Source organism: Engraulis encrasicolus, chromosome 23, assembly GCF_034702125.1.
Source record: "Engraulis encrasicolus isolate BLACKSEA-1 chromosome 23, IST_EnEncr_1.0, whole genome shotgun sequence".
Lineage (NCBI taxonomy): Eukaryota > Metazoa > Chordata > Actinopteri > Clupeiformes > Engraulidae > Engraulis > Engraulis encrasicolus.
Window position 1 is genome coordinate 20,375,041 of NC_085879.1, and position 12,500 is coordinate 20,387,540.

At 47.9% G+C, this 12,500-nt stretch overlaps 2 protein-coding genes across 3 annotated transcripts in view; one reads left to right on the forward strand and one right to left on the reverse strand.

The window, feature by feature from the left end:
- mrpl11 (mitochondrial ribosomal protein L11) overlaps positions 1–12,500 on the reverse strand; it is a 126,588-nt gene that overhangs the window by 57,065 nt on the left and 57,023 nt on the right. The window lies entirely within an intron of this gene.
- The window catches only part of tmem265 (transmembrane protein 265), a 12,512-nt gene continuing 6,467 nt past the window's right edge, over positions 6,456–12,500 (forward strand). Inside the window, exon 1 of the mRNA XM_063190789.1 lies at positions 6,456–7,161. The gene's annotated coding sequence lies outside the window, so the exon portion shown is untranslated. The remainder of the gene's footprint in view (positions 7,162–12,500) is intronic.

Genomic DNA, 12,500 nt, shown 5'->3' on the forward strand with positions numbered 1-12,500 from the left:
GTGTGTGTGACGGAGGGGTGGGGCGTAAAGTGATGACTGCGCAGTGTGTGGGCACTCAGCCTCTCCTCTCCTCTTCTCTTCTCTTCCACTTTCTGCCTTGTCCTCTCCCCTCCTCCACTTTTTGCCTTCTCCTCTCCTCTCCTCTGTTCTTCATCTCTCCTCTCCTCTGCACTCCTCTCTCTACTCATCGGTTCTTCTCCTCTCCTCTCTCCTCTCCTCTCCTCTCCTCTCCTCTCCTCTCTCTTCTCACCCTTCCCTTTCCTCTCCTCTCCTCTGTTCCTTTTTCTCTTCTTCTCTTCTCTTCTCTTTTCCTCCGGCCCCTCTCCCTTTCCTCTGCCAGCCATCCACCCCTTTCCCTCTCTCTCTCTCCATCTCTCCCCCTACCCCCACTCTCTCGTTCACACCCATCTTTCTTCTCCCTCTTCTCCTCTCTGCTTAGCATCCATCCAAAACATTCACAATGATACCGCACCCCTCTCATCTCCTCTCCTCTCTCCTACCTTTCCTTCATCCCCTTGTTTTCTCCTCTCCTCTCTCCACCCTTCCCTCCACTCCTCTCTCCACCCTTCCCTCCTCTCCTCTCACCCTCTCCCATCTTCCCTCCACTCCGCATCTCCCCGTCTCCTCCTTGCTCATACCCTTTTCACTCTTCTCATCCTCATCCCCTTTTCTCAGCTCCTCTTTTCTTCTGTCATCTCCCCTTGCACTCCTATCATGCCCGTCATCCATCCTCTCGTTGCTCTTCTCCTTACATCTCTCTCTTCTCAAATCACCCCCACCCAATCGTCTCTTCTTTCCACAACCCATAGTATCTCCTCCTTGCTCATATACCCTTGTCCAGGTTTTGGCAGCACCCCCTACTCTAACACTCATCTCCTCTTCTCTCCTCTCTTATCATCCCCCTCTCTCCTCTTATCCCCCTCTCTCTCCTCTCCTCTCCTCTCCTCTCCTCTCATGCTGCTCTCCTCTCCTGCTGCTCTCCTCTCCTCTCCTCTCCTCTCCTCTCCTCTCCAACCCCCTGCTGCCTCCTCTTTGCTCATATACCCTTTTCCACATTCCCCTACTCTAGCACTCCTCTCCTCTTCTGTCCTCTCTTATCCTCCCCCTCTCTCCTCTTATCCTCTTCTCTTCTCTCCTCTCCACAGCCCCTGCTGCCTCCTTGCTTATACAACACCCCACCATCTCCTCTCCTCACCCCCTCTCATCTCCTCTGTATCCTCACTCTTGCTCATATACGGTTTTCCACGCCAACCCCCCGCCCCAGTCTAGCACTCATCTCCTCTTCTCTCCTCTCTTATCCTCCCCCTCTCTCCTCTTATCCTCTTCTCTTCTCTCCTCTTTACAGCCCCAGCTGCCTCCTTGCTTATACACCCCCTTCATCTCCTCTCTTCATCCCCTCTTCTCTTCTCTTCTCTCCTCCCCCCTTTAAAGTACACCCTTTTCCCCTCTGCTCCCCTTCTCATTCTCATATCTTCTTCTCTCCTCTCATCCCACTTCTCTCCACTCACCCCGCCCCCCCCTCTCTCATTTCATCCTCTCCTCTCTCCTCTCCTCTCCTCTCCTCTCCTCTCCTCTCCCCTCTACTCCACTCCATGCTCATATACCCTTTTCCACTTTTCCTCATCTGAAGGCACACAGAGGGAGAGCACTGGAGCGCAGTGACCTTCACCCACACCCACCGGGATGGACAGAGAGAGAGAGAGAGAGAGAGAGAGAGAGAGAGAGAGAGAGAGAGAGAGAGAGAGAGAGAGAGAGAGAGAGAGAGGGAGAGAGAGAGAGAGAGAGAGAGAGAGAGAGAGAGAGAGAGAGAGAGAGAGAGAGAGAGAGAGAGAGGGAGAGAGAGAGAGAGATTGCTGAGAGAGTGCGGGAAAGAGAATTTTGAAAGTTAGAGTGGTGAGAGAAATGAGAAACAGAGAGACAGCGAGAGGGGGGCAGAGATTAAGAAAGAGCTAGAAGAAGAAAATGAAATGGAAGAGAAGTGTGAAGAGAGCGATAAAACCAAACAAAAAACAAACAAACAATCCAGCAAATAAAACAAAACAAACTCGAGGCAGAGGACAGCAAATCTCATCGTGGAAAGCAGAGCATCACTCTGTGTGTGTGTGTGTGTGTGTGTGTGTGTGTGTGTGTGTGTGTGTGTGTGTGTGTGTGTGTGAGAGAGAGAGAGAGAGAGAGAGAGAGAGAGAGAGAGAGGAAGAGCGAGAGAGAGCTAGAGAGAGGGAGAGAGAGGGAGAGAGAGAGAGCACGAGAGAGAGACAGAGAGAGAGAGAGAGAGAGAGAGAGAGAGAGAGAGAGAGAGAGAGAGAGAAAGAGAAAGAGAGAGAGAGAGGAGAGAGGAGAGAGAGCGCGCGCCCGTGTGTGCGTGTGTCTGTGTGTATGTGTGTGTGTGTGAGTGCAGACGGGAGAGGAGGTGGGTGGGTGGGGGGTAGTTGTGGAGATCCTAGCTGAAATGACAAGACAGCTTGTGGAGAGGAGAGCCGAGCTCAACACGACACGGCGGCTGATTCGGTCCTACGCAGATGTAAGCTACATGACAAGAAGGCTTATGCCATCCCATGCTGAGGTAAGCTATACAGTATGACAAGACAGCTGATTTCCCTCATACACATGATGTAAGCTACACGATGAGACGGTTTATTTCATCATACTGTGCCCAGAGGTGAGATATGGGTCATTGACAGTCTTAGTAGCAGACTTCAGGTGAGGCAACCTCAGCTAATGCTACTATTTGGATAAAATTATTGTATATTTTTTTTGCTGCATTAGATGTATATATATATAAAAATGTCAACAACTCCAAGCAAAAATGATGAAGTGAATTAAAAAGCCTTTATTAACTTATGTCTCTTTTTGAGCTATCAGCCATCTTCCATTCCATGTCAATAACATATGTTCACTAATTCATGTTCAGTAATGTTCACACAATGATGACATCAGTTGGTGATTGTGCCACCCTGATGTCAGCCTCTAAAATGATGTCAAGAACCCAGATACAGTGGGACAAGATGGCTGAATGCATCATACACAGCCTTCAGATAGCTGTGATTCATAACAAGAGTGCTCATTTCATCATACATGACCTACATGATTATGGGCGCATGATCTGAGATTTAGTCATACGCAGACTGTAAGCTATGGTACATGCATGGGCGTAATTTATGGGGAGGATGGTGGGAAGGAACATGTCCATACCATTTCTGGGATTATCTTAAAAATATTAACCCTGGGTAATTTGTCCCCACCACTTTCCAAACCAAACCTACACCATACAGGGGAAGGCTGAATGGTTGTAGTAATCAGCTGGTTCACTGACTTTGCTGAAGAAAATGTATGGGTTTTTTACCTCATGAACTAACCCGACTCGCCTCCATCTTCACAATACCATCTGGGCATCCCCCACAACCGACATGCTCCTTATCAAAAATCCTCGCATGTGATTGGATTAACAACCTGTTCTCATCTTTACTGACGTGCCACTTCAGCCACTCACATTGAACTTGACCCCGTGACGTCGCTGAGAAGGGACAAGGTGGAAGGAGACCCATAACGCTGCCCCCATCTATGGAAAATCCCACCCGGCAATCCTGATTGGCTCATCCGTTCAGAAATGATTCTGATTTCCACGGTCCTCAGATGGTTGCGCGTGAGGAAACCAGAATGCCCTCGAGTGTAGCTTGTCGAAACGTAGCCAGATGGCGAAAGTCAGATTAGGGATGTCCAGCACTTGCTACTGAAAGCGAAAGTGAAAGTGAAAGCCCATTGGGAAACTCCAACTCCCATTGTCATTGTGACACAGCACTCCACTTGCCTGGTTAACACCAGACCTAATCACAAGTGAGATTAGGTCTGGGGAGTTGCCTATTGTAAATTCCGTATGGGGCCGGAATACTTGGCTATTATGACACACTGCCCTGCTCTCTGATTGGGCAGAGAAACTGTTAAGGTCGGAATGCTTGGCCATTATGACACAGATCCCATGATCTTGTACGTTATGAGTCATCCTCGCCATACTGTCTTTCAGATCGAAACGATTGTGTAGAACTAAAGGCAGTATGGGAGTACCCAGGCTAGCACTCCACAGCACACAAGTGAACACTGCACACTGCACACAACGAAATTGCATGTATGCCTCACCCGTGCAAGGGGGCAGCCCTCAGTGGCGCCCCATGGGGAGCAGTGCGGTGGGACGGTACCATGCGCAGGGTACCTCAGTCATGGAGGAGGATGGGGGAGAGCACTGGTTGATTACTCCCCCCACCAACCTGGCGGGTCGGGAGTCGAACCGGCAACCTCTGGGATGCAAGTCTGACGCCCTAACCGCTCACCCATGACGGCCCGTGCTCACCCATGACTGCCTACTGTACCTGATGTTGCATTGTTTTGTCCAGTGAAATATGTGATTATATCACCACAGCATATTACGATCAATTATCTTATATACATTTAATGATGGAAATGTCTATAAAAAACTGAACTTGATCATGAGAACAAAGCAAAGATTTAAACCACTTGGATTATGGCAAGACGGCACAGATGTACAGTAAGCTACCCGATTATGGCAAGACGGCGGAGTCTGTCATACCAATACGTAAGCTGCCTTCCAAAACACCTGCAGAGGATGAGAGGAGGCAGTGATGACCACCTACGGTATAAAGCCATAACGTGTGTGTGTGTGTGTGTGTGTGTGTGTGTGTGTGTGTGTGTGTGTGTGTGTGTGTGTGTGTGTGTGTGTGTGTGTGTTGTCACACGTGCACATGTGTGTGCGTTTGTGCACAGTGTGTGTGCATGCTTATGTATCCTTGTGTGTGCACATGTGCAGTGCAAATACTGTGTGTGTGTGTGTGTGTGTGTGTGTGTGTGTGTGTGTGTGTGTGTGTGTGTGTGTGTGTGTGTGTGTGTGTGTGTGTGTGTGTGTGTGCATGCGCGCGCCTGCTTATGCGTGCTTGTGTGCCATGCATGTGTGTATGTATGCAGTGCCAATATAGTAGGTGGCTGGGTGAGTGAGTGTGCACGGAAGTGTAAGTGTGTGTGGTTGTGTGTATGCATTAATGCATGCTTGTGTAGGTGTGTGGGTGAGAGCGTGCATACATGCATACTTGTGTAGGCGTGTGTGTGTATGTGTGTGTGAGTGTATGTGTATGTGATGTTTGCGTGCAAGCGTGTATGTGATGTGTGATGTGTATATGCATGCACGCTGTGTGCCTGAGCATGTGTGTGTGTGTGTGTGTGCGCACGTGGCCATGTGTGTGTGTACTTGCCCGTGTGTGTATGTATGTGCGAGTGTGTGCGTGCCTGCATGGACCGAGCCTGGATGATAGGAGGAGAGAGAGAGAGAGAGAGAGAGAGAGAGAGAGAGAGAGAGAGAGAGAGGGAGAGAAAGAGAGGGCCCTTTGAATTTCGATGTGACATTGAGTGGATGGATGCAGGCATGGCTGAACACAGCAAGTAACATGGAATGGTTAACAGGATCCCGCGCCCGGCGCCCCGGCCTTTTATCATCACGCTTCAGGCGCCCAGAGCTGAAACACACCACAGCATATCACATCAACCCAACCCGGCCCGCACTCACTCACTGAGCAAAAAAAAAAACCCAACTCCACTATTATAGCCCAGAGTACAGTCCTACTGCTGCTGCCAAGCCTTGATTAGGGAGTGTTTTTAACAGAGTGGCCCTTTTTGGATTTTTGGAACATGATGAATTCATTTCATTTTTCATTTAAAACAAAAATTGCGTCATAAAAATGTTATATGCCATTGCCCCGCAGTCCTGATAAGAGATCTGAGGCAACGAGAGAGAGTAGCCTACAAAAAAAACGGACTGCTGCAATTTGGCAGGGAGAACAAAGGTATAAGAAAAATCAAATATGAGAGAGAGAGAGAGAGAGAGAGAGAGAGAGAGAGAGAGAGAGAGAGAGAGAGAGAGAGAGAGAGAGAGAGAGAGAGATGTGGAGATGGGAGATGTGGTGCATGGGGGAATTAATTGAAGTAGTAACGACAACATCTGGGCAGTAAAATAAACATGCTGGCGCCTCCAGCTTTCCGCGGAGCGCGCGCGCTCGTTTCTCACGCATCGTGGCAGGGTAATCAAAGATGTGCTTCCTTTTATTACAACGCAATTACCATTGTTATGATTTCCCAAGGCGTTATTATCAAAGCTCGAGGAGGACCTTATCCCGTGGCCTTTCAGGGCTGTTGTACAAGCGTTCAACCGTCCGCGTCTGTCTTTTAAAGTTCTGAGGACGCTGGGTGGTTAAACAGACAGGGGGCTGGAGAGAGAGAGAGAGAGAGAGAGAGAGAGAGAGAGAGAGAGAGAGAGAGAGAGAGAGAGAGAGAGAGAGAGAGAGAGAGAGAGAGAGAGAGAGAGCAGAGGACCGGGGGAGTGTGCAAGAAAACTGAACGGGGAGGGGTGCAAGAGCACGTAACCTGCCTACAAATTAACGCTGCAATCATAAAGTCACAGCGCGCGCGCACACACACACAGTGGCGGCTTGCCTCCAGTTTCGACCGCTCTTCTGTCCTGTCAAATAACTTAACGAATTAGTGGTCTTTTGTTACATTGTGGTGTCCGTGTTAGGGAATCGATCCTGGTAATGATTCTGCGAATAACACCCTTCCACTTCAGAACGGACTTCGACTCCTTGTCGATAAGGCGACAAGCCCCGGAGAAGAGAGAGCCCTCAAGTGTGGAGAAGCGAGGACTGTAGCGTACCGAAGAGAAGAACTGAATCAAGACTACCGAATGCCCGCAGCTGTGGATTAAAACCGTTTGTTATCGCCTCAGAAAAAATATGGACTTCATCTGACATATTGAGAAAAAGAAATACAGAAACAAAGCTGGGTTCCTCGCAAGCTCCTCGTTTACCCAGCGCGAGCCAAAATTAGATATTTAATCTCGCGCCCGATAACAGATCTCTAAATGGGCACTTCAAGATTTAGGGATGAAGCGAGGCTGTTCGAGGCAGAAGAAACTGAGAGACGGGAATATTCGAGAGATTCGTGCAGTAACGGCACATGTGGTGATTTCAACACCGGCTTTCCTTGGCTCAAATTCGGGGTCGAATCTGTCGAAAGCCAAGTCCTCAAGGCACACTGACGGATCTTTCAACTGACCGCAAATCAAGCCAGCGAGAGGACCAGGTTCTGCAAGACCGCATGCTTTGGGTAACTATTTTTTGCAACTACTCTATGACTTAGTGGAAAACACAACTGTTCATGTTGCGTTTCAGTGCGAATAATAATTGTCAAGTTGTTTCCGCAAAAGCCAACTTTACATAGCGCTAACCAGCCTACATGTTGCGTTCCTCTTGACAAAAAAAGTAGGGCACTCACACTTGTCACCGTTTGTATCTCAGGAACGTTACATCAACATCGCTGCCGCAGCAAGGGAATCAAAGATTACCATAGCCCGTGGGCACCACATCCACCATGCTGTCAACAGTCTCTGGAAATACACTTTATCACTTCAGTGACAGAAATATAGATAGCATGACTCTGATGGTAGCAGTTTTCCCCGTGTCGTGGAATTGCTGTCAATTGCTCAGAAATCCATCTCGCTGTTTACCGGGACATCAGGCACAACCGCCAGCCACAACACAAAATGATTAATTCACTGCTTAAGGAGACAGGCTTAATTTGCACTGTGTCCTTCGTGGCATTTGTTATTGTGACAGAAAATATAGAGTGTGTGCACACACAACTGCACACACAAACACACACACACACACACAAAGGTTGTCAAGTTTCCCTGCCTTGCCTTGCCTTCCTGCTTGCTTTCTTGCTGCATACATGCATGCATTAATTCCCCACAGTCTAACAAACAGCACTATATGCAGCAACACAAAAAAACAAATCACACTTTTTAAGATGTTGCGGCTGGCACAGCACGACAGCGCGCTAGGTGACACAATGCATAGTCAATCAAGTTGGCACCGTGTCTTAACAGACGCCCCGGAGAGAATGGAGACGCAGCCATGGCACCCCGCTGCCAGTTACAGTGACTAGGAGAGATGAATTATTATTTATGGCTGTCTGTGTGCACACATAGAGACACAGACACATGCATGCACAGGCGAACGCACGCGTGCACGCACACACACACACACACAAACACACACACAGGAACATGTACACACACACAAGTAGACTTACAGAAACAAGTACACACACACACACACACACACATACAAAACCATGGGTGTGAGAGTGCACACACATACAGGTGCACACACACACACACACACACACACACACACACACACACACACACACACACACACACACACACACACACACACACACACACACACACACACACACACACACACAGAGCGAGCATCCCATACAAAAGAGTTATGGCTGTTCAAATTCTGATGGGCCCCCCTCAACAGCGGAGTGGAGTGGAGTGGATGAGATGAGACAACCGACTTACTTGTCAGACAGAAAGATAAATAGAAAGTACAGCCGGATAAACAATCTCAAGCCAGACAGGAAGGAAGGAAGGAAGGAAGGGAAAAAAGAGAAAAGTCCTCTGCAGTTTTGTGCATCCAAATGCGATGACACATCCACCCAGGCCAAAATAACATGACAGATTGGAAATGGGTGTGTAATTTGTGTGTGTGTGTGTGTGTGTGTGTGTGTGTGTGTGTGTGTGTGTGTGTGTGTGTGTGTGTGTGTGTGTGTGTGTGTGTGTGTGTGTGTGTGTGTTTGTGTCAGGGGGTTATCTGTCCATCTCTGGGTTTTAAAAAACACAAATGTTCTTTCTCACACAAACACGCACATAAAATGTGTGTGTGTGTGTGTGTGTGTGTGTGTGTGTGTGTGTGTGTGTATGGGGGTGTTATCTGTCGATCTCTGGGTCTTACAACACATGCACACACACACACACGCAGGCACACAGGCATGTGCACGCGCGCACACACACACACACACACACACACACACACACACACACACACACACACACCTCATCCCATCTCATCTCATCTCAGCTCATCTCCTCTCCGCTCCTTTCATCTCATCTCATTCTGCTATTCAACCCAGGCTGAGGTATTTATAGACGCGCATCTCTCTGTTTGGTAGCTTGAAATTTCAATATTACAAAATCAGTCACTTCGTGTTGCAAAGACATTAAAGGGGAAAAACGAGGAAAAATGGAAACATGGATAATCAGATATTAGTGACACGGAGTTCCATTTCATTTGCCTCTGTGTGTGTGTGTGTGTGTGTGTGTGTGTGCGTGTGTGCTTCATTCTCCAGAAGCTTAATCATTCTAGGTCATTCACCAACACATTTCCCTCATCTTCTCCACGCATGCTATAATGCCTTTAATTTCAACACCCATATCCACACCACACACACGCGCAGACGCACACGCACACGCACACCACCACCACCACAGAGTACATTTGAGTGCCTACCCAGCTGATGTCACATTACACTTTTCAATGTACACAAAGAAGAAGAAGAAGAAGAAGTATGCTGGTGTCCATTCACATGATAATGAACAGTGTTCTTCCTGAGCCTCTTCAGCTCTCCTGCTACACTCCCTCTACTCCTCTCTTCTTTCTGCCAACCTCTCCAGTCTCTCTCTCTCTTTCTCTCTCTTCCCTCAATTGTCATCTCATCCCCCTTTCCATTTCTTCCTTTCCCTATACAGTGTAGAGAGTCTACACCCTCACCCTTTCTGCAATTCTATCCATCCATCTCCCCCTTTCCATTTTCTCCCATCAGTCTCTCTACTCCCTTCTTCTTTCTGCAAAGCTCTATCTCTCCCTTTCTCTTTTTTTCGCTCCCCTCTCTTTTTCCATTTTCTGCCCACCCATCTTCACTCCCCCTCCCCGTCTTTCCTTCTCTCTCTCTCTCTCTCTCTCTCTCTCTCTCTCTCTCTCTCTCTTTCAATCTCTCTCAATCTCTCTCTCTCTCAATCTCTCTCCCTCTCTCCTCTACTCCCCACTTTCCATTTTCTCCCCAGCATTTATTTATGAACTATTACCATCATGCAGTTACACTTTATTAGGCCTTTAAAAAAATCACCCCGAGTGAGTCACGGCTCTGCTCACACACACCCCCCCACCCACCTCTCAAACCCCACCCCCCCACCATATTTTCTTCCTCCTCTGTGCTCAAATGCAACCCTTATATCAGTCATATTAGCCTTCATTCGCGTGCAGAAACCACTTGGCCTGCCTGCCAGTTCATCCCGTTAACACCCCCCCCCCACCAACACACACACACGCACACACTTTTCTCCAAGCTCAGATACAACCCTCATATCAGTCTAGCCTTAATTCCCACTCCTCACGCACCCCCTTTTTTACTCTTAACTCAAACACAACCCTCAAATCAGTCAAGCTTTCAATCGCGTGGAGAATTTGCTTGGCCTGTCTGCCAGTTCCTCATGTTAACAGCCTCCCCCACCCAATGTTTTAACTCAAAGCTCAAAGGCAATCCTCAAATCAGTCTAGCCTTCATTCGCGTGGAGAATTCGCTCGGCCTGTCTCGTCTGCCTGCCTGCCTGCTTGCCTGCCAGTTCGTCTTGTTAACACCCGACAGATGAGCAAGATGTTGAAGATGACTAAGGTGGAATCGTTTGTCTTTCCCTGTCATGCTTCCAAAATAAGTCACTGATCACAAGATCTGTATCTCAGAGTGTGGCTTTCGCTACTTCGACTTCATTCACTCCCTACGTTTGTGAACAACCTGTAATTCTCAACATACGAGGAATATGCGTCAACACCTTCACGACTCTGCCCTTCTTTTCCATGACATCCTTTTTTTTCATTTGTAATCTTAACACGATAAGACGTGTCATTATTAATTTGCTGTTACCAGAATGGCAATGACGAAGTTGTACTGCATTACCAAAGGCCCTGTGTTACATAGTTGTGTTAGGTCTATGATAGCGAACTTTTCAATGACTGTTACAGCATTCCACTGGTGGAATGGCATGCATTATTGGAATACGCTCCACAATTCTGAGTCAAAGTATGTACACAATCAACGGCTAGGAGGACACCCCAGACATATCCGTACCCGCATCCGCATCATCCATATAGGGCCTGAGTAGGTAGGCCTTAAAAGTCTTCATTATCGGCTCTGGAGCTGAGTGCACCTCCTCATAAGACTTGAGAGATGAGACAGTCGATGCTCTGAACTCTCAATCATCTTTGCTGGAGTGTCTGGGTTGGGTTAGCTGGAACCACCACCCTCTTTTCATCATTTTCTCAAAGCTCAAAAGCAATCCTAACATCAGTCTAGCCTTTAGATGCGCATGGAGAATTCCCCTGTCTCCCCGTTTGCCAGGTTTTTTTCTGTTGCGGCTCAACAGACGAGACTGTATGCTTTGGACCCACAATCATCTCTGTGTGGTTAGCTGCGGCTACCCTCCTTGTACATTAACAAGTACTCGAATGCCGTCATTTTGTCACTTTTTTAAGTTTGCCTGACATGATTCAACAAATGAGACCGTATATGCTCTGGACCCGCTATCATCTCTGTGTGGAAGCGTCTGAGTGTGGTTAGCTGCGGCTACCCTCCTTGTACATTAACAAGTACTCGAATGCCGTCATTTTGTCACTTTTTTTTAAGTTCGTCTGACATGATTCCAAAGAAATTAACCACTGTAAGATTTTATTTCCAAGAGAAAGGAGAGGGTGGTTTTGAGAGTGAGAGTGCGGTTTTGAGAGTGCAGGAAGTAGTGCCTCATTGAATAACCTGTTGCCACGTTTTTAGTCACTTATTTGGAGATAGATGAGCAATAGATGCCCTGGGCCCTTCATCATCTATGTGCCGAAGTGTCTGGGCTTGGCTTATCTGATACTGATCCTCCCATCACTTTTTTTTACAAGGCCTCCAAAGCGGTCGTGATGTTGCTTTTTCTAAACGGTAATGATTTTGGTATTAAAAGTCCATCGATTTTGTCACGTCGTGACAGGCTCGGCTGCCACCTGACGGAGGAACACACACACACACACACACACACACACACACACACACACACACACACACACACACACACACACACACACACACACACACACACACACACACAGGCACACGCACACACATGCACACAAAAGCTTTTCTCTTGTCAGAATCCTGGTAATCGGTGGGCTGCTCAGATATCAACGTGTTAAGGAGTTTGTGTGTGTGTGTGCGTGTATGTGTGTGCGCGTGTGTGTGTATGTTTGGGGGGAGGTGGGATCTTCGATTTCACCGTAAAGCCAGAGATGATTTCTTCAGGCAGATCAATAGGGTGGTTTTATACTGTCCGTGAGGTGATATATGGCTCACAGGAGAAATTATGAAATTTATACCTGACTAGACTGGAGGAGAAAGGCACCAGGAGGAGGCGGCTGACACCGGCCTGTTAGAATGCCAATCACTGGGAAAACATATACACAACGCGCGCACACAGACACGTACACACACAAACACGTACACACACACACACACACACACACACACACACACACACACACACACGCCATGCATCTGAGAAC